Source organism: Ambystoma mexicanum, chromosome 7p, assembly GCF_040938575.1.
Source record: "Ambystoma mexicanum isolate Mex_15411 chromosome 7p, UKY_AmexF1_1, whole genome shotgun sequence".
NCBI classification, from domain to species: domain Eukaryota; kingdom Metazoa; phylum Chordata; class Amphibia; order Caudata; family Ambystomatidae; genus Ambystoma; species Ambystoma mexicanum.
In genome coordinates this window covers 279,399,171-279,421,433 of record NC_090939.1, presented here as the reverse complement: position 1 = coordinate 279,421,433, position 22,263 = coordinate 279,399,171, and positions in this window count along the sequence as shown.

The following is a 22,263-nucleotide window of genomic DNA, read 5'->3' as shown; positions in this document are numbered from 1 at the left end:
TGATTTCTAAAAATATGCGCAGAAGGATTGTTTTAAAGATATTTTTATATGCACATATTACAATAAAGTATTACGTTTTGATATTATTTGCGATAATAATTCAGTGTGGTGGATTTAGTCAATTTCTGATGATTTTGGTGGGTAGTTAATAGTCCTACCAATCAAGGGGATTTCAAAGTGTTGTTTTTTGTTGTATGCCCGGTATAACCCCTGATGTGTGAGGACCCGCTTTTTGTTGATGGTGAGGGGATACATGAATCTCGGCATGCCTATGGTCATATTTCCTTCTATGAGATGTTCATGAAACGATACAAGTGTGTTTACATCCAACTGCTATTCAAAAACCCAGATCACTTTGGATTACCAAACAGTCATTTTGGAGGTGGTGTAGTGCAGGAGGTGGGAGTTGACCATGGAGGTTTGGGGATAAGATCTGACTTCACATGTGAGCCCTTCTGCAATGTATAACAGGCAGAGGATGTTTAGAAGTGGTTTCTTTTTGCTTTTCCACTGGCCTGACCCTTAGGACAGGCAGAGAGCACACACACAGTGCATAGTGTTTAGGTGGTGCACTGGAATTATTGCTAAATGGGTACAGGTGAAGGTGCAAGGATCGGTTTACATTTTGAGAGCTATCGGGTGGAAGGCATGAAAGGCAGGGAAGGCTTGGATAGCAGTCATGTGCAGGTTGTTAAAGGAAGCGAGTGGCTAAACTGGTGTAGGCGAGGACAGCGAGGGGAGTGCTGGCATTTGTATCTGAAGGTGCTGGGGTAGAAGACAATGAAGACAGGGAACACTGGAGCTGAAGTTACGGGCAGAGTGTTGGAGGGAGGAGAGTGAGCACTCGGATGGTGTCTTCAGTTGTGAATGATTTTCATCATAGCCTGCAGGCCAGAGCCTAACCTGAATCCCTGAGGCAGAATACAATACCTGTTTGGTCTGTGGCAGGTTTTTCAATGGAGAATAAAACAATACCTGATGCAAGGCTTCAGAGTGTTGGTCTTGGCACTTATGGATGGCCCTTGGGAAAGTGAACCTTATGCTCTTGAGAACTTGGCAGGCTTGCTTACTATTAGTCAGATAAAATGCCATGGGCCTACCATCGGAAGCCAAAACCCTACTGTTGTGTAAATGAACAACATTGAATGTCCTTAAATGTCACAATGCAGTGTTTATACTAGAACAACAACCATGTATACTTGCAATATAGTACCTCTAATACTCATGACACAGGAAGACACAAAAATTCTCCCACATTTCTATTTATAATTTCTGGATATGTGTTCCCATATAAAAGAAATATATGGGCAGAGTAAAATACTAATGTCAAACAACACAAAGAAAAAGTATACATGGAATGCAAGTCTAACATCACATTTTTCTTCCATTCACTTCCAAAATATTAAGTCTTCACAGCCAATCAATTTTATTTATTTATTTATTTATTTATTTATTTATTTATTTATTTATTTATTTATGTATTGATTGCTTGGTAGTAATGTATACAGCAAATACATTCTGTTTCAAAGCGCCCACAGGGACACAGGGAGGGAACATAGGATTGAAGTACATTAAAAATACACAAATATAAATACAGAGGGGGAAGGAACAGACAAACCTACTATGCCTTGTGAGTATTCAGAACTTACATTGCAGCAAGGAAGAGGGCAGTGGGGTAGGTGCTGGGGTGTCCATGCTCGTGGTTGAGCCACATATGAAGAGCAAGGTATGTTAAGTGCTATACGGCCTGGAGCTACGTTTGGTTATAAAGTGTGAGTCTGCAGGGCAGAGAGTGCGCCAAGGCAAGTGCTGAGGGTAGACAGAAGCTGGGAAGATTGGATGTAAGTGGTCAGGGGCCCAGAGGATGCATAAGGGTCCAAGACACCAATCACAGCCACTGTGAGATTAGCAGAGGGGGGAGGAACGAAAGGGGGAGGAAAAGAGGAGAGGCTTGAGGTGCTTTGGGAATTTAAGAAGTCCTGCTCAAGATGCAGAGGGAGGGGGAGGTTGTTCCATTAGAGGGATCCAGCTGGGGAAAGTGAACAACCTCCTGCTCTCTGTTTTGCAAAATGCTTTACACACAAGGAGTTGGTGCCAGAGGAACGTAGAGGTCTAGAATGAGAGTATTTTGTGAGAGAGAGTTGCAGATAGTGTGGTTCCCAGCCCCAGACGGCCTTGTGGATGATGCAGAGGGATTTTAATTTGATCCGTGCAGCCACCGAGAGCCAGTGAAGACTATTCAGGGCAGGAGAGATGTGTTTCCTGGGCTTAAGACCGAGGATACATCTTGCTTCTCTATTCTGGATTAGCTGAAGGGGTCACAGAGTGGAAGAAGGAAGAATGAGGAGGAGGCTAGTGCAATAGGCATGCCTAGAGAGAACCAAGTCTCAGGAAACATTGAACCTCTGGAGGAAAGTGAGAAAGGGGAGAATTCCTTTGAGAATGAAGTTGAAAGTGGGACTTCTTAGCAATGTCCTGAGTGTGAGGGAGGAAGAAGAGTCAAAGATGACTCCAAGATTTCTGGCTTCAGAAGAAGGAGCAGGGGGAGAGCCCCTGGATGGAGGCCAGAGAGAAGCGAAGAAGGAGGGTGCAGGAGGCACAATCAGAAGGATCTCAGTCATGCTGGGATTGAAGCAGAGATCGTTGGAGGTGCACCAGGCCTGGATGGCAAATAGGCAGTCAGGGATGAAGAAAGTGCGAGTGAGTCAGCAAAAGAGTTGAAAAAGAGTTGAGTGTTGTCTGCATAACACTGGAAGTTGGGGGAGAAGGAGGAGATAAGGAGTGCCAGCTGAGCAAGGTAGATGTCAAAGAGCCAGGAGGAGAGGAAAGATCCCTGGGGGACAACACAGGTGGAGGACGAAGTAGGGGAGGAGAAGGTGCCCAGGATGACCTGGGAAGAGGGGTCCATTAGGAAAAGAGGTCAGCCACTCCAGTGTCCATACTGAGATACCAAAGGAATTGTGGAACATTTGTATGAGGATGGATTGGTTGACAGTGCCAAAGGTAGAGGAAAAATCAAGTAGGATGAGTACAGCTGGGGTGTTGGAGTCCATGGATTGGAGCATTTCTTCATGGGTGTTCAGAAGAGCAGTTGCTGTGCCTCTGGATGCTCAGAATCCAAATTGATGGTCCTAGAGACCACTGACAAGTTCAGTGTGCAAGTTGAGTTGGGGCAAGCCATTTTCAATATGGCACAGTACAACTAAAAATGTACTTACATCAGTGGAGATTGCCAAGGTGAACCAGTAGTCATGTGATGCCATTCGAGCAATTGAAAACTTAAAAGGTGTGGCTAAAAAAATCCCAAAGCTAGCAAAAAACAAAAAGCAATATGGGGCCACGATAAAAAAACAGTTGCAAATAATTGCTATCCACCCGTGGGTCCTTTGTCCTATCCACCATATACATATATGAGGCATATGTCCTATCCACAAGAAGTAAAAGGGGGAGCAAAGGCTTTGTGAACGGAGGATAATACAGGGATAATGAGGATAGTACAGGGATAACGCTGTGGTCTTAGATGCAAGACCACGCGGAGCAAAAGAGGTTTGAATCCTGGATCCGTGCTTAGAAACCAAACTCAGGTACAGTATTAGGCGTGATATAAAACAACAAATAAATACATTAAATACAATAAATTTGGTATGAGCATTGCCTAAACCTGTCCCATATCTTGGCTCAGTGTACTTCAAACATCAGTGAACAGTTAAAAGTATGGACTGCCCCCCCAAAAATCAATGGTTCACTCTAATATGCTATCCAAGACCACGTAAAAATGAAACGTATTGTTTAACAGTCTGGGTGAAGACATGCGAGCGGTAGAACGCTAGAAGCAAGAATTAAAATAAAAAATAAAACATTGAAAGAATTCAAAAGTGGGGTAGAGAAGAAATGCTGTTCCTTGACTCATCAGATCTGCTGTTAAGGTAGTCAGCTTCTGATCTTCTGACCACAACCATGCCAGCTGTTCCCTGTACATAGGCCAAGTGTCACAGACCATCTCCTTTACGCCTCCTACCAAAACCTTTCTAATTTATAGGTTTTGAGCACAACCCATAGAGTAAAACAATTCATAGAAGCCTATCCTTTCCCGTGCTGCTTTTTACGAGGGCCACAGCTCCCTCAAATCTCAACTCACCAAAAACAATGTGCCCCTAACTGATTTGAAGGTCATCATTACTTTCAATGAAAGATCAAATAGATAATTTATCCAAATCGACTTTGATTGCAACATGAGTTGAAAAGAGGGTATAGTGACAAAGATTCTTTCTATCTAATTACAAGAGAGCATTCGCTACATCACAATATGGCATCTGTAGGTGATGTCTAACTGTATGCACTGTAGTGCATTAGCAACAGCATGCCACCTCTTCTTATGCGCTACAATGTAAGTATTGCTTTAATTGAGAAAAAAACAACGGCAATTAATTCTGCTTCCACCCCTGGTGTTATAGTGGTCCCATTTCAATGCCATAATGTTTTATAGGGTGTGTTTGTACTTGATGGTTTTTGAAGCCGAATAAAAGTTGATGACGATGATGATGATAACAGCTTCAGTCATTTACCAAGCTAAAGTGATAACATATGACTTGTAAAATGAAAAGCACTATTAAAGCAGGCCACACTAGTAGGACGCATTTTATGTGCTACACGTTCACGTATGTATGTATGTATGTATGTATGTATGTATGTATATATATGAATGTCAGATTGTAAAATGAATAACATTGTGTGTTGGCAGAACATACATACGAACTACCATGAAATAAAGGCATTAGAATGGTAGCCATGTTTGATGGCACATGGAAAGGGGAAGGGCCACACGGAATTGCAATTAATGAAAGTGGCAAACGGAGCATTTAAGGAGTCATATAATGTGACCAGATGGAGCGAATAAGTCCAAGCCAGAGAGGATGCAAGTGACCAGATGAGGCACAGATGTGCAGGCAGGGGATGGCACTGTGCTGTCAAAATTGTACTTTTAAAAGGCCAGATGAACTATTATCTAGCAGACAATATTGGACTAGTTATTTTTCCTTGGTGTAATGAAATAACTTCTATATAAAATATGTTTTGATTGCCATGGGGCTCACATTTTATGATCGGGACATTCTGTCAGGTTGTTAGCTAGCATTGCAATGACATCATGATTTACACATTCAAATATGTAAAATAATGGTACTTTATAAAATGCTTAACACTGTTAAAGCAGGTGGCGTTTGTGTGTGAGAGAGAGACACAGCAGTTAAATAGCAGTAATTCAGTATGTGAGCTGTTCACTCACTTTTCTTAACATGAGTTTGGTGAAATATGTGACAGGAATACAGATGAGAAAAGTGTGTTTAAAAAATGATTTCTTTATTGGTATTTTATAACACGGCAACAATACAAAGGTACCAAAGGAAACAGCACAGTGAGCAACCTACCGAACACAACCTCGGTAGACATATGCATTACAGTTCGAAGAGTAAAGTCATTCACATTGTGTTTCAAGAAGGTGAAGGAGTTACATTTCAAAGGGCCGTACTGTAGGATTAACTCTACACATAACCTGCGGTTCTATGCAGCAATGTGTCCTTCCACTTTGGAGCCGTCAAGTGGTTTAATCAAGTACATATTAAGGTGGCTTAGGTTGGGCGATCAAGTAATGAACATACAGACCCCATATTTCTCAGGGTTTAGCCTGGGAATGCATGAGTCTGCCATATTGAGTCTCCATGTCATTGCAATATAATGCATCTGCCCGCCATTGCTCCAACCCGGGTGGTACAGTCCCACCCCTTACCATGGCCACCTTTATTTTGGCTAGAAGCAGGAGCAGTCCTGTCCGTTTACTCGTACTCTTGGGGACATGGTTAGTGTAACCCAACAGTGCAGTTATTTCTTTTTTGTTCCACTCTTTCCCCCACATTATTACACAGTGTCTCAAAAAATTCCCTCCCAGTAGGAGAAAATCACAGGGCACCCCGACTCCCCGACCCAAGTGTATAAAATCTGCTGTGCGGTGCCACATTGCCCACATCTATCTGAAACTTCCTGGAAGAATCTGTGCAGCGAAGCCGGTGTATGAAAAAATTGGTGCAAGTATTTGAAGTGCATCAATTTGAAACTTGCATTGAGTGGCATGCGTTTCGTCTCCCCACAGCAGTAACTCCAAAACCTCCTCGGCTATCGTACCACCCAATGAGACTCCCCATTTCCCCTGTGGAGATTTACTGGTTTTCGTTTTGCCTCTAAGGCACATGCCATACAAAGCCGAGACTGTCCCCGCTGATGTGGGCACTTCAGCATCTTGTCAAGTATTTGGCTGTTTCAGGTTCCTTAGGGAAGGACAAGAATACCTGCTTCTAAGAGGTCCGTAGTCATAAATATACAAATGTGTCCAGTGGCGTATGCTCTCCTCTATTCCGCATCTCTTCCAGTGTTATAAACTAACCATGCGGTAAGAGATCATGAAAACAAGTCACCCTCAGTTGTTTTACATATGTTACATAGCCCTTTTCAATGGTGGGTGAGATTACCGGTATATCAATAACAGTAATTCTGGGGAGTAGATCACTTCGCCTTTGGATTTGTGCTCAATCTGGGACCAAGTCAGTTCCACCATGCCCTTCACTTTAGATATCCTACCTGGTGCTGTAAAAATCCCCGTACCAGTGTAGGAGAAACACTGCCTGTGGTATTTTGTAGTACATTTTGAAGTCCAGAAACGCCACCCCCCCCTCACCTAGTGGTGTAATCAGATTCTCCCATGGGACTCTGGCCTGTTTCCCTGCCCATATGAACCACAATATTACTGACCAGAACTCCCGAAGGTAGTTGTGTTTGTATAGGTTACCAGAGTCTCGGGCAATGTATATTCCCAAGTATCTAGCAAAGTCCCCCTGCCACAGGGACCCCATCCCATCTGCATGGTGTTTGGTGGTATTCTTTTAGTAGGAAAAGGACAGATTGTGCCGTATTGATTCTTAGCCCAGAAAAATCATCAAATCTTAATAGGTCCCTCATGATTAGGTCAATGTTATGTCCCGGTTCTGCGACAAAGAGCACCATGTCATCTGCGTAGAGGGAGACAACCATGCTAAACCCACACAACTGCATCCCTCTATGCAGATGGTGATCACTAATAATCTCAGCCAGGGACTCTACCACCAGGGTGAATAGTAGAGGAGAGAAGGGGCATGCCTGTCTCGTATCTCTTTTCAGTATTATAGCAGGGGTAAGTTGTCCAATCACCCTGACCCTAGCACTGGGTGACGCATATAGCAGTGAAACCAAGGATATACATTGGTCCCCCATTCCCTTCCTACGCAAAATTGTGAACATGATTGTCCACTCCAAAGAGTCGAACACCTTAGTCACGTCCAGCAATGCAGCCACCACTTGGTCCTCCTGTTACTCCGTTGACATCAACCCAAACATTCTACGCAGTTTGTATGAGCACCGTGGGATAAACCCTAACTGATCCGCTTTCACCATCTTATGCATCAGCAGTGCTAGCCTGGACATCAGTATTTTGGCTAGGATTTTACTGTCCAGGTTGATAAGGGATATGGGGAGGTAGGAAGAGCAATCATCTTCTGCTTTGTCTGATTTCAGCAGCAATAAAACGACTGCTTCCCTCATGGAATCAGACAGCCACCCGTCTTCCAGGTGTAATGGTTTTATAACACAGCAGACTCAAGCCAGGGACTCCTTCCCCTGACAATTAATGGGGTCACAACAAAAACACTTTCTATCTTTAATCAACCACAGGTTTTTTTATTTGAGTAGGCCCCCAACCTGTCTCGCACCCAACCTTCACAAGCACCCCATGTCACAATGGACTAGGAACCAGTCTGTTGTGTATCAATATGATATTTATACATTTTACGGTTTATTGGAAATAAATGCAAAATCAAAAAATTGGACAGCAGCCACCAATGCTGTGGCAATACAAATGCAAAGATTTCTTCAAATTTCAACCAACTCACACTGTGAATCTCTTTATAGGGGAATGAATTGATTTACTTCAAAATGATACTAAGAACTTATACAGACAACTGAAAGATTTATAAAAGGAATACCCTAACATACTCAGGCTAATACAGATTTGTCTATGGAAAGCTGAATGGATGTCATGATCTCTGCTTCCAAAAGGTCAGGGTTTTCCCAACTCCCTTGGAAGTAGATCCATAACCCAGGTTCCGAGTGCCAACCAGTCCCAATTGGGACCTTTTGGACCCAGTCCTGGCGCCAGTGGCACCAGGCTCATAAATATGCCCAGTCCCAGCGCTGGAAGCGCCGGGTTCATAATGCTTGGGTGGACTTACCTGCAGCAGACCATGCTGCTTACTTGCCTGCCAGTTGAGCCTCTGATCCTCTTCTGTTTGGAACTACCTTTCCTGTTGGGTGGGGCAGGAGCCACTCCCTAGATTCAGAATACTGGAACTCTTCTGGAAAGCAGGAACTCTTTTCTTACCTAGGCGTGGCTGTGGAAGGGGACACCTAAGCACTAAAGGAGGCTATTTAAACCACACCCGATGGATGAATCTTGCTTTGCGTTATTCTGCATCCTCTGCAGCAGAACGCTCATCGTGTCTTCTGCATCTGATCCTGGGCCTAAGGAAAAAGGCTTACCATCCTGAATCCAGTCTTCAGCAACACCTATAAAGACAAGAAAGAACAGGTTAGCATTACGGTCTTCAGTGACAGCTCTTCACTTACCTGGTCCATCGGCTGTCACCAACGCCTCGCGCTGCATTCCGGCATCTGAAAGACAAAGGCTTACCTACTCTTCGTGCGCTCCGGAGGTCTTCACACTGCATTCCGGCATCTGAAAGACAAAAAGCTTACCAACTCTTCGCACGCTCCGGAGGCCTTCGGCGCTGCATCCTGCATCGGAAAGACAAAACAAGGTGCATTTAAAGACATTGGGGATCTTTAATACTCACATGCCATTACTCCTTTCCACATCTAACCCAGTGGGTATTCCGGCACCCTGCAGCCGCTCCGAACTTTTACCTGCAAAATAAAAAGACAGTTAGAGCGCATCGTGAAGCAGGCAACAAGCGCTTACTTACGTGCTTCCAGGCGCTTCTATTCATCACACGGGCTCCATCTTCAACTCACTTCAGCCCGTCATCCGCCATCGCCGGAACCCTGCAAAACAAGAAACATCATTACTAAAGACTTTGAAGACATTAGAATTACTCGAAACTTACCGTTCGTGCAGTAAACGACGGACAGCAGTCCTCTGAAGTCAAGAGGCCTGCTCCCCTTATCCAGTGAAGAAACTGGTTACAGCACCCTGCCCCGAGGCAGATGGAGAGCACGGCGTTCACTTACCTAAGGTGAGAGCGTTAACCTTTGGGGTTCTACAGGAGAAGAGAAAGGGAAGAAGAGAGAGACATTCAATAACCCAGTTCCTTAATCCCATATTTTCTATCTGCAGACATCTTACCCTTCGCGTCAGACATACAGTGCACAGAGGTCCAGCCCAAAGAGCCAGCCGTGTGTTACACATCACCTTTGAAGATACGGTATACGCCCAGTCAAGACCGGCGCCTCTACGGGAATCAGGTGAGCGTTACAGAACGCAAAGCCTACCACAAAACTCCCGTCCAGGCGCTATGGAAACCTTGGATACCGACCAGCTAGCCCAGTTACTTGGGGAACTAAGGGCAGAAGTGCATGCAGCCCGTCAGGAAACAAACGCTCTAAGAAGGGAACTGATTATTTCCAAGGAGCGAACAGATGATCTCGCTAGACAATTGCTACAGTCACAAGCCGGACAGACTCCGTTACCCGCATCTGGGGGAAATCTTCCTTCTGCATCCTCTATGAATCCAGTGCAGATCAACCTACCTGGGAATGTACCTCTGGCTCCGCCCGAACGATTTTCTGGTGACCCAAAGAGGTTTGCCGTATTTATCAATCAGTGCCGGTTGCATTTCTTATGCCGGCCAGGAGCCTTTCCAACTGATCAAGCTAAAGTAGCTTTCGTGCTTTCGTACCTTAGTGGCAATGCGGCAGACTGGTCGATCCCTCTAGTAAATCAAGATGATCCGGTCCTCCATGATTTTCAAGCTTTTCAGCTCAGTATGGAAAAACTGTTTGCAAGACATTCACAGGGGCAGGCCTTGGACAATGAGCTTCTTTTGTTGCGACAAGGTAATCAAGACCTTTTGGCTTATATTGCGTCTTTCAACAGACTGATAGTGGAAACTCAATGGCCTGAGGACAAAAGGATTACGCTGTTTTATAGAGGTCTACGTGGAGAGATCAAAGATGTGTTAGCCCAAGTAGTGAATCCCCCACAAGATTGTTCGGACTATATAGACTTAGTCGTTCAAATAGATCACAGACTGCAGAACAGGAAGGCCGATCGTTCCAAGTTTGATGCTCGAGTATTTTCCAAACCGCCAACTCCTTCCAAAGGAGTAGACTCCGGGGAACCCATGCAAATAGGGGTCTGAAAGGTCCTCTAACACAAAAGGAGCGGGAAAGGAGAAAACAGTTGCAATTATGCCTCTATTGCGGAAACTCAGGGCACTTTCTTCGAGACTGTCCGGTGAAACCTGCCAAGAAGGCAGTAGGAGCTGCAGTTACCAAAGTTACAAACTCTGAGCAGGGAAACGACTTCGCCCGACAAGAATAGAGGTCCTCTTGCCGAGCGTGAAAACCAGTTCCGTGACCTCGCATTTCGTGATACCTATGGTCCTCATTAGCCCTGATAATCCGGATCGATTACATGCAATTGAAGCTTACATTTACAGCGGTGCCATCGGCAATTATGTGGATCATGAAATGGTTTTGAGGATGAATCTAACTCTTTGTCCCAAGGCTGTAAAGGACGTCATTACTACGGTGGATGGTACGGAGATAGCCTCCGGGCCAGTAACGCATACCACTCAAGAGGTGACGCTAGTAAGTCAAGATGGACACCATGAGAAGATCAAGGCCCCTCAGTTTCAGATTATTCTAGGAATAACTTGGTTGGAGAAACCCAATCCTCTGATCGATTGGCGAGCAAGAACGGTCCAGTTTCCAGAATGTGTCTCTACTTGTCACCCTCCACCTGGTGTTGCACTGGCAGCAATTTCTTCAGAGACTCCCCAGTTACCTCCCGAATACCTAGAATACCAAGATGTTTTCCGGAAGGATCAGGCTAACTCTCTACCTCCTCATAGGTCTTATGACTGCCAGATAGACCTGATACCTGGATCTACTCCTCCTTGTAGTAGAATTTATGCCCTCACCGAGCCTGAGAACCTTCACCTTCGACAATACGTGGATCAATACCTGGCAAATGGGTTTATTCGTCCTTCCAAGTCCCCTGCTTCTTCAGCTTTGTTCTTCGTTCCAAAAAAGGAAGGAGACCTTAGAACTTGTATAGATTATCGCTCCCTGAACCAGATCACCGTTAAGAATAGATATCCGTTACCTTTGATCCCTGAACTCCTGGACCAAGTCAGAAAAGCATGCATATATACAAAGCTGGATCTTTGAGGAGCTTACCACTTGGTACGAGTAAAAGAGGGCGATGAATGGAAGACGGCCTTCCGCACCAAGTATGGGCTATTTAAATATCAGGTCATGCCCTTCGGACTTTGCAATGCCCCGGCCGCCTTTCAATATTTTATGAACGATGTCCTCAGAGAGCTCATAGATGTGTGTGTTGTTGTTTACATTGACGAGATCCTCGTTTATTCTTCATCGGAATCTGAACATCGGAAACACGTGAAAATGGTCCTCGAAAGATTGCGTCAACACAAACCTTTCGCTAAGTTGGAAAAATGTGTTTTCAACGTGACTGAAGTTGAATTCTTGGGATTCATATTATCACCTGGCGGAGTGCGTATGGACTCAAAGAAGGTCGATGCAGTTCTGAAATGGCCATCACCATCCTCCGTAAAAGGTGTGCAAAGCATGTTAGGCTTCGCTAACTTTTACCGCAGGTTTATCCCCGAATTCTCTCGAATAGTCCAGCCCATCACTGCCTTGTTAAAGAAAAACAAACATTTTGAATGGTCTACCGAGGCGGAACAAGCTTTCCAGGATTTGAAGACTAAATTTATCTCTGCACCAATCTTAAAACACCCTCGCCCCTAACTCCCCTACATCGTGGAAACTGATGCTTCAAGCCTTGCCATGGGGGCAGTTCTATCACAAAAGGACCCGGTAACCAATCAGTTGCATCCCGTGGCATTTTGGTCCCGCAAATTCTCGCCTCCTGAAATCAATTACACGATTACTGACAAGGAACTTCTGGCTATCAAGTCTGCCTTTAAGGCTTGGCGGCAATATCTGCTGGGGGCCCGACACACCGTTACTGTGATTACGGATCACCGAAACCTGCAATATTTGAAAACCGCAAAAGCCCAATCCTCTAGACAACTCAGTTGAGCATTATTCTTTGCCGAGTTTGACTTCATAATTACCTATCGACCTGGTACAAAGAACGGTAAAGCTGATGCCCTTTCTCGGATGGGAGTGGAAGAACACTTGATTAACCCTAAACCTGTACCAATCATTCCCGAACAAAGAATTCTGGGTGTAATCGCCACAGAATCCATAGAGGAAGTTAAGGATAAAGCCAGGCAACTTGTAACTCCAGCAGACATACAGAATTGGCATCTGCAGGGAAAGGACTTTGCAGTAAAGGACAACTTATTGTATTTCCAAGAACGATTATACCTACCCAGCACAGATTTACAGAAAAAAGTAATCTCTTGTTATCACGATTCTTTAATGGAAGGACATCCCGGTATGGCCAAGACCTCAGAAAAGATCAAGCGCTACTTCTGGTGGCCGTCTTGGAAAAAAGATATCAGAGACTTTATAATGTCCTGTGGAGTATGCGCCCAAAACAAGAGTCAAAAGGAAAGACCAGCAGGCCTCTTACGCCCTATTGACATCCCACCTCGCCCTTGGCATACGCTTTCTATGGACTTCATCGCCGATCTACCTCCATGCTCCGGATACAATACGATTCTAGTAATCGTGGATTTATTCTCCAAGATGGCGCATTTCATTCCGCTCAAAGGCTTGCCAACAGCAGCAACTCTGGCCCGAGAATTTCTCGAAAACATCGTCCGACTGCACGGTTTTCCTTCGGTTCTAAATTCGGATCGAGGTAGTCAATTTATTTCTAATTTTTGGCGAAGTTGCTGTCGGTCGGCTCAAATTGATGTGAGGCTATCAACCAGTCACCACCCTCAGACCGACAGACAAACCGAGAGGACCAATCAAACTCTGGAACAGTATTTACGCTGCATGCTGCAACAAACTGAAAAAACTTGGAAAGACATCCTTTGGATAGCCGAATATGCCTACAATAACTCTGTCCATTCGGGGACTGGGAAAACCCCGTTTTTTTCTTTTGTACGGCAGTCACCCTCGAACCTCGGAGTTGGATCCCCTCCAAGATCTTGAAACACCAGCAGTAGACTACCTGCATTCTACAATCACCCAAGCCTTTAAGGAAGCTGTTTCTCACCTTCAAAGGGCTAAAGAACAATACAAGAAAGGAGCAAATCAACATCGGAAGGAAGCCCCTCAATATCAAGTAGGGGATCAAGTCTGGTTATCCACCAAATATCTACCTCTAAAAGGGCCACGCACATTCAACCCAAGATACCTTGGTCCCTATTCCATCACTACCATAGTAAACCCAGTAGCGGTCAAGTTGGACTTGCCCCCGCACATGAAGATACATCCGGTCTTCCACGTCTCTCTATTAAAACCCGTGCAACCTCAAACCCGACTAACTAAATCTCCAAAACCTATCCTAGTTGATGGAGAACTCGAGTTTGAAGTCAAAAGCATTCTGGACTCCAAGATCTCCAAATCTAAACTATTTTACCTAATTGACTGGAAAGGCTACGGCCCCCAAGAGAGATCCTGGGAACCTGCTGAATATGTCCACGCTCCTCGCCTAATCAAAAGATTTCACCGAACATTTCCTGACAAGCCAAAACCCCCGGAGAAGCCCGGTTTGGGAGGGGCCTTGAGGGGGGGTACTGTCATGATCTCTGCTTCCAAAAGATCAGGGTTTTCCCAACTCCCTTGGAAGCAGATCCATAACCCAGGTTCCGAGTGCCAACCAGTCCCAATTGGGCTCATAAATATGCCCAGTCCCAGCGCTGGAAGCGCCGGGTTCATAATGCTTGGGTGGACTTACCTGCAGCAGACCATGCTGCTTACTTGCCTGCCAGTTGAGCCTCTGATCCTCTTCTGTTTGGAACTACTTTTCCTGTTGGGTGGGGCAGGAGCCACTCCATAGATTCAGAATACTGGAACTCTTCTGGAAAGCAGGAACTCTTTTCTTACCTAGGCGTGGCTGTGGAAGGAGACACCTAAGCACTACAGGAGGCTATTTAAACCACACCCGATGGATGAATCTTGCTTTGCGTTATTCTGCATCCTCTGCAGCAGAACGCTCATCGTGTCTTCTGCATCTGATCCTGGGCCTAAGGAAAAAGGCTTACCATCCTGAATCCAGTCTTCAGCAACACCTATAAATACAAGAAAGAACAGGTTAGCATTACGGTCTTCAGTGACAGCTCTTCACTTACCTGGTCCATCGGCTGTCACCAACGCCTCGCGCTGCATTCCGGCATCTGAAAGACAAAGGCTTACCTACTCTTCGTGCGCTCCGGAGGTCTTCACACTGCATTCCGGCATCTGAAAGACAAAAGCTTACCAACTCTTTGCACGCTCCGGATGCCTTCGGCGCTGCATCCTGCATCGGAAAGACAAAACAAGGTGCGTTTAAAGACATTGGGGATCTTTAATACTCACGTGCCATTACTCCTTTCCACATCTAACCCAGTGGGTATTCCGGCACCCTGCAGCTGCTCCGAACTTGTACCTGCAAAATAAAAAGACAGTTAGAGCGCATCGTGAAGCAGGCAACAAGCGCTTACTTACGTGCTTCCAGGCGCTTCTATTCATCACACGGGCTCCATCTTCAACTCACTTCAGCCCGTCATCCGCCATAGCCGGAACCCTGCAAAACAAGAAACATCATTACTAAAGACTTTAAAGACATTAGAATTACTCGAAACTTACCGTTCGTGCAGTAAACGACGGACAGCAGTCCTCTGAAGTCAAGAGGCCTGCTCCCCTTATCCAGTGAAGAAACTGGTTACAGCACCCTGCCCCGAGGCAGATTGAGAGCACGGCGTTCACTTACCTAAGGTGAGAGCGTTAACCTTTGGGGTTCTACAGGAGAAGAGAAAGGGAAGAAGAGAGAGACATTCAATAACCCAGTTCCTTAATCCCATATTTTCTATCTGCAGACATCTTACCCTTCACGTCAGACATACATTGCACAGAGGTCCAGCCCAAAGAGCCAGCCGTGTGTTACACATCACCTTTGAAGATACGGTATACGCCCAGTCCGCTAGGTGTGACAGTAGTAATACAGTGCTTTCTTTACAAATCTCCTCTGTGTCTGCAGCTAGCAATAGATCATCTATGTATTGCAAGAGTACACAACCCATGTGTACTTCCAGCATATCTAGCTGCTCTTTTAATGCTCTACTGTAAATACTTGGACTTTCCGTGTAACCTTGTGGAATCCGCATAAATGTAAATGATCGTCCTCCTAATGTGAACACGAACAAATATCTGCTGTCCTTGTCCACTGGAATACTGAAGAATGTGTTTTTCAAATCTACTACTATTCTGCTGAAACAGGTATCATTGTCAGTATTGTAGTGGCGCCTGGCATTAGAGGAAATTGTGGATCTACTACCTTATTCAATGCGCGTAGATCAATTATGAAGCGGTCTGGTACCTCATTACCTCCTTTTTTATAAACCAGAAGAATCGGGCTGTTGCATGTACTGCCTGTAATTTCCTCGATTAACCCTAATTTCACCAAATCTGTAACAATACACTTCAATCCTTTCTCACCTTCAGCTGAAATTTTGTATTGGGGTATTCGTGGTAGGGTAATACCTTCTTTCAAAATGATCTTTACTGGCTCTATCTTTAAACATCCTACATCATTGTCATGCATTGCCCTTATACAGGTTGGTACTTTACTTAGTTCCTCTGGTAACGCTTCGGCCATGAATTCTGACACAGGGGCATCTTGTGGCCATATCGTTAGAAACACTCTGTCTGCCGTGCAATGTATAACAGAACCTAGTTTTTTCAACAAGTTTAATCCCAACAAATTCTCCCCACAATTTTCTGTTAAAAGGAAAGGACAATGTTCAGTAAATGGTCCTATGGTAACTGGCACTGGTTTGGACACTGGGTTTATGAGTGGTGTACCTGCGAACCCTACGGAAATATTCTTTTGCCCTGACAGTGGTATATCCGGAACCAAGTGATGGTCTATTGAGCACTTCTGTGCTCCTGTATCTACAAGAAAGCGGTGCTCCTCATTCCCGACTCTCATTTCTACGTAGGGTCCTCTCTGATTCACAGGAATAGACATTGGTTCCGACACCTGTCCTGGGCTGTCCTATTGGGGAAATAACACATCGTCCGATGTGTAATCATTACTATTACTGTAATACGTGTTTGGCTGTGTATCGAAAACATTCCCACTCTTCCCTCAATTTCCCCCACTCTGATTTCTATATTGTTGATTTTGATGTCCCTGACTCTGGTTTGGGGCATTTTGGTTTTGGCCTTGGTTTTGATTACCTCCGTTATTGTGATGCTGCTGCATACTATTCCTATTTGGTCCATTCGCTTCTGGGTATTCTCTATGCTGTCTCCTCTGACCAGACCCATTTCTATTCTGTAGATGCGGACATTGCACTCGCCAATGTCCTTCCTCCTTACAATACGCACACTAATTCGGTCCCACTGTTCCCCCATGCATATTCGAATCACTCCTTCCTTGTGCGTTCCCTCGCCCTTTATTATGTCCTACTACTTGCTGCAATAGTACCTGTGTTCTTATTAGAACCCTTTCAAGTCTGCCCCCACCTGTTTTAGCAACAATAATTCGTTCACCACCTCCTTCTGCCCCGGCGATGGTAATTGCTGTCGTTTATTATGCGACCCCTTTTCCCTCTTCCCAGGTCTCCCGATATCCCTACTCCTGTATGCAGGTGCAGTAAACATTTCGACATATTCATTATATAATTCATCTCTAAGCTCAAAAAGTCTATACACATGTTCTCTCACTTCTTCATCCCTCTCCCTACAGCGTGTTAATGCATTCAAATCTAACAATCACTGCGGTGGTAATTTCCCAATTAGCTGTTTCCATTTCTCCGCCAAATATTCACCCATGCATTCCAACACTACCTGTCTTTCGTTGCTTCTACGGAAGTCATATATCGAAGCCACTGCTGCTGTCCAATCATTCCCGTCTATATACATCTCTGCCTGTTGCTGCAATTCCACCTTCCTTTCTTTGCTGATTGCACTGTGAGTTACCCTCTTCATCTCCGTTGTTTAGTCGCGCCTCTTGCCCCCGTGGTTTCAACTTCAACCCCAGGAGGAACGGACGGTACTGAGTCTGTGCCTGAGGCGGGAGGTGCGGATGGGACAATGGGAACAGGGAGTGTCTGTTGTGGGCCTGATTGGCTAATAGGAAGTGTTACGCGCGCGGTCTGTGGCTGCGGGAGGGCTTGAGCTACCGGAGGGGGAGCTTGAGCTACGGGCGGGTTCTGGGCAATAGCTACTGACATGTCTGGTCTTACTTCTGATATTGGGCCTTGTTTTGTAAGGGTCAATATATTTTCTATCAATTCATCTGCTATGTGTAATTACCGTTGTGGGTATATCTTTTCTATATTCAACTGATCACGCCTACCTGCCCTTCTTAGACTGTCAGTCCACTCCTCCTCTTCTTTCTCTTCCGCTACTTCACCTTTCGAATTATGCCTGCGCGCATGCTTTGCTCTGCTTTTAAATCGGAGCATTGCTTCCTTTCTCCAGTCTTTAATAGTCTCAAATGTTGCAGGACGCGCTTTCTTTCTTATCAACACCCTTTCCAGGTTGTCTATCCTCGCTATCTCAAAACTACCATTAATTGGCCACTGATGGTCTTGCTGCTTTCTGGTTTGACTATGCCAAATCTCACAGAATATTATCGCACCCACTCCATATTTCACATACATCTCATATGCCGGCGTTCCCCCAGGTGGTACAATTTGGCCATTTTCCAAAGATTGTCTACCACAGCGGAAAAACCCCGCTAAGGTGGACAATACCCAGGCATGTTTCAACCTTCCCCCTGGTTAATCAACCTTACCTAGGGCGTTTGATTTTGCAAAGTCAACTCTCAACCAATATCAGGATACTTTGAATCGGGGAATGACTCACCTGATAAATGAAGTCATCTGTATACTGACGCACCAAAGGATGTCGTGTCTGTGTTTCTTGGCTTCTGCCTCGTTTCGGGACCCTCGCCTCCTTGTTCTACAGCCAGGCACGTCGATCAGGGATCAGATGTGTGCAGATCTGCAAAGGACTCTCTCCTCACTTTTACAGGGTGCCCCAAACACCTCTTGATCCCGGCTCGATCGTCCCGTCCTGGCTGTTCTCTGCCTTACTCAATTACAACTTTATGCGATGGAACAAGTGGGGCAGGGTCCCTATTCGGGCGCCATCTTGAAAGGGGCCCCTAGGGGACCCTGACGCCTATGGAAAAAAGGCGAGTCAGCACACACGATAGATACGCCAGACACGAGGTTGTATTCCCAAAGCTAGGGTTTATTGCAAAGCAAAAGTCTCAGTTGGCCAACTCGGTCTCACGCCCCGCGACGTGTATCTCTAGACCTCGAGGGACGCAAGAGAGTGAATCAGTTACATATATACAAAATGCATATCAAACAATCAGCTATGACATGTTTAACACCCCCTTTATTGGGTTTCTTTGAACTTGGTGTGATGATGGACATCTCCGACTACTATGACACCTTCAAACATCTATTCTAGTAACAATTTGCAATTTGTGAGTGCGAAGGCATCTTTCAGTTGAATAGAACACAGCGCTTCTGTTCTTGGAAGCTAGCTACATACGGGGGAAGAGTTGCATTCCGGACCTTGCTATCTATTAGGTGCTATTCGTGTCCTGGGAGCCGACACGCTCTAGCGGGCCCAGCAAAGGGGGGCCGTAAGAAAAGCATAGTTCAAGCCTTTAGCAGTATTATTCTAACATATTCTACCATACAACGAGACTGGCTGGCAGCTGCGAAATGATTAAATGCCCTGCCGCTCTGCTTCAAGGCTACATTCGGGAGGGAGCCGGGCATTCTTCCTGGCGCTGCCTACATTTGTGTTTCAACGAACTCTTGTTATTCTCTCGTCCCTGCGGCCTTGTCCTTTTCACATACAGACAACAATGTTTTACAGTCGAGCAGTGTAAGCGGAAAATATACTGCAAAGCAATAGGAATAGAAAGCAATGAGCAATGGTTAGAAAACAAAATGGCGATTCTTGTTACATCAAAATGGCCGTTCATTGGCAAACTCGAAAACCTATCTGTCATATCGTGCATGAGACGGTTGGCCCACAGCCATCAAAATGCGTTTGCGGTCACAAAGTAGAGGTATCCATTTTTCTAGACTGACAATGTGACTGATTCTCTAGATTGACATTAAAGGACTTCTTAATTTAAGACATTTTTCTTAGCACTCTTAATAAGTAATAATTTTGCTTGTGCATGTTTCTAGCACTTTGGGAACTGAAATGGGCAGGAAAAATGCGTTGCTGGCTGATTTATAAATGGGACAAATATGAAATTAGGTGGGAAGATGGGAAGTGATGTTATGAACATGTGTAATCATAGGCAGAATTTTAGCTGTTATGCATTTCAAGAAAAGGGCAGAAAGATGGCAAAGGGCTATGCTACTTCACATGGAGTTGGCGGTCGGCTTGTTTAATTCCCTGCAAAACACTGAAACCGCATAGTCACTTCTTATGGTGGTGGCTATTATAAGTTTGGAGTTATGATCCATAACCAATTGTTGCTGAAAAGTATACATAAGAAACAAAGAAGTGTCATAAATACAAACAGACAAATGATGCTCTCTCCCCTGAACCAATAGGCCGAGGGGGCAGAGGGAGGAATGACAGACTGTGCTATTCCAGGATAGGAGTAATTCCAGAGTACTTCCCCCAGATTGTAAAATGAATGATGTCATTTAGGTTATATGAGGGGGACACGGTGAGACACAAGGACAATCGATCCATCCAGTCTACAGCAAGATACACAGATTCCAGATCAAGACACACACAAGAATCCAGGGAGAAAGGAGAGGAGGCAACTGATCCCATCTAAGAGAGTGCAGTGACGACCCCATTTACGAGAGCGCAGAGACCAGACCTTTGTCTAGCTGTCCAGAATCCCATGCAGGAGAGTGCAGTCAATAGATCCCTTGGCCTAACATTCCAGAGTGACCTGATCCCTTGGCCTAGCTGTCCAGAATAACCAGATCCCTTGGCCTAACTGTCCAGAGTGACCAAAGACCTCTCTGGCTTTCCAGAATCCCAAACTAAAGCTTACATTGTAAGTAGCAAATAAACCCAGTCGCAAATTGCATACCCCTCTCTTTTGAATCTTGCATCACATAGAAAACCCCATTGAAATTCCCAAATTTCTAGTATGATCCATTGTAACGCTCACGTGATTCCGCCCAGTCAAGACCGGTGCCATAAAGCTAGTTTGAAGAAATTTCAGTATAATCGAAAGGAGGTGGCCTATTTGGGCTACCTACTTTCGAAAGGAGGGAGAAGACTAACACCAGAACGCATAGAAAGTATTTCTTGTATGCCTATTCCACAGACACAAAAAGGAGTCAGAGCCATAATAGGCATGGCTTCATATTGCCGACAATGGATTGGTAATTTTGCGTTAATTGTGAAACCAATGGTGAATTTAACTAGAAAGGATGCGGTTATGCCTTTGCAGTGGGATGAGGAATGTCAGAAAGCATTTGATGGATTGAAAACTGCATTATGCTCGGCTCCAGTTTTGGGTACGCCGAACTATGAGAACATTTTTAGACTATTTGTGTGTGAAAGTGAAGGATGTGCATTGGCGGTTTTGATACAGGAACAAGGTGGAGGAAATAGGCTGTGCGGCTATTTTTCTTCTGCGTTGGACCCTGTAGCGCGCACTACCACGATGTTTGCGATCTGTCGCGGCGGCTGCTGCATCAGTGAAACAAACGGAAGGGATGGTATTGGGGCACACTTTAATTTTGATGCTGCCACATGCCATAAATGTTCTATTAAATAGGACACAGACGCACCACCTCACCTCTGCTAGATTGACAAGATATGAGATTATCTTGTTCGCGCCCCATATCCAAATTATGAGGTGTAGCGCTTTGAATCCTGCAGAATTAATGCCACCAACCATAAAAGAAATTGGGAAGAATGAATCACCCCCCCACGATTGCTTAATGGTCACTGAGGAAGAAACCAAGGGAAGAGTTGATTTAAGTGATATCCCACAGAAAGAGCCAGATGGAGAGTTATTGTGAGACGGCTCATGTTTTAATTGATCAGATGGCACGTCAACTGCCGCATACGCTATCACTACCCTAGAGAGCTTTGTAGAAAGCAAAAGAATTCCCTATAGTTCAGCAAAAGCCGCGGAAATAATAGCATTAACCAGAGCCTGTGAGATTTCTGAAAATTTGAATGTGAATATATATACTGATAGTCAGTATGCTTTTGGAGTGGTTCATAATTTTGGTCGACTCTGGGCTGAGAGAGGGTTTCTGACATCACATGGCGCCAGAATTTAACATGGCCCTTTGATTGTACGATTGCTGTCTGCACTCACGTTTCCAAAGCGCCTAGCAATAGTGAAATGCGAGGCACATAAAAAAGTAACATGCAAAGTAGGAGAGGGAAACACGTTTGCAGACAGAATTGCGAAACAAACTGCCACTGATTTGAATACCAAAATGATGACGGTTCAGCCAGAGGAAGTACCCTGTATGATAGAAGATGGAGTTGCCACTGTCAAAGAAATGCAGGCCGAGGCTACGGCCAATGAAATACAGGGGTGGGCAGAGGGATCTGCTGAGTTGGATCTGGAGGGTTGTTGGGTGGACAAGGGAACTAGAAACTGGATGTTGCCAAATTCGTACGTGACTGCAATGGTCACAATGGCCTACAGCCCTACGCACATCTGTGTGAAGAGAATAATACAGCACCTTTCTACAGTTTGGCAGAATGTAAACAAAAAAAGAATGCAGAGAGGTTGGTGCAGAACTGTATCACATGTTTGCAACACAATGTAGGGAAGGGGAACAGTGACTCCAACAGGCAGTTTTGGCCTGCCCTCCA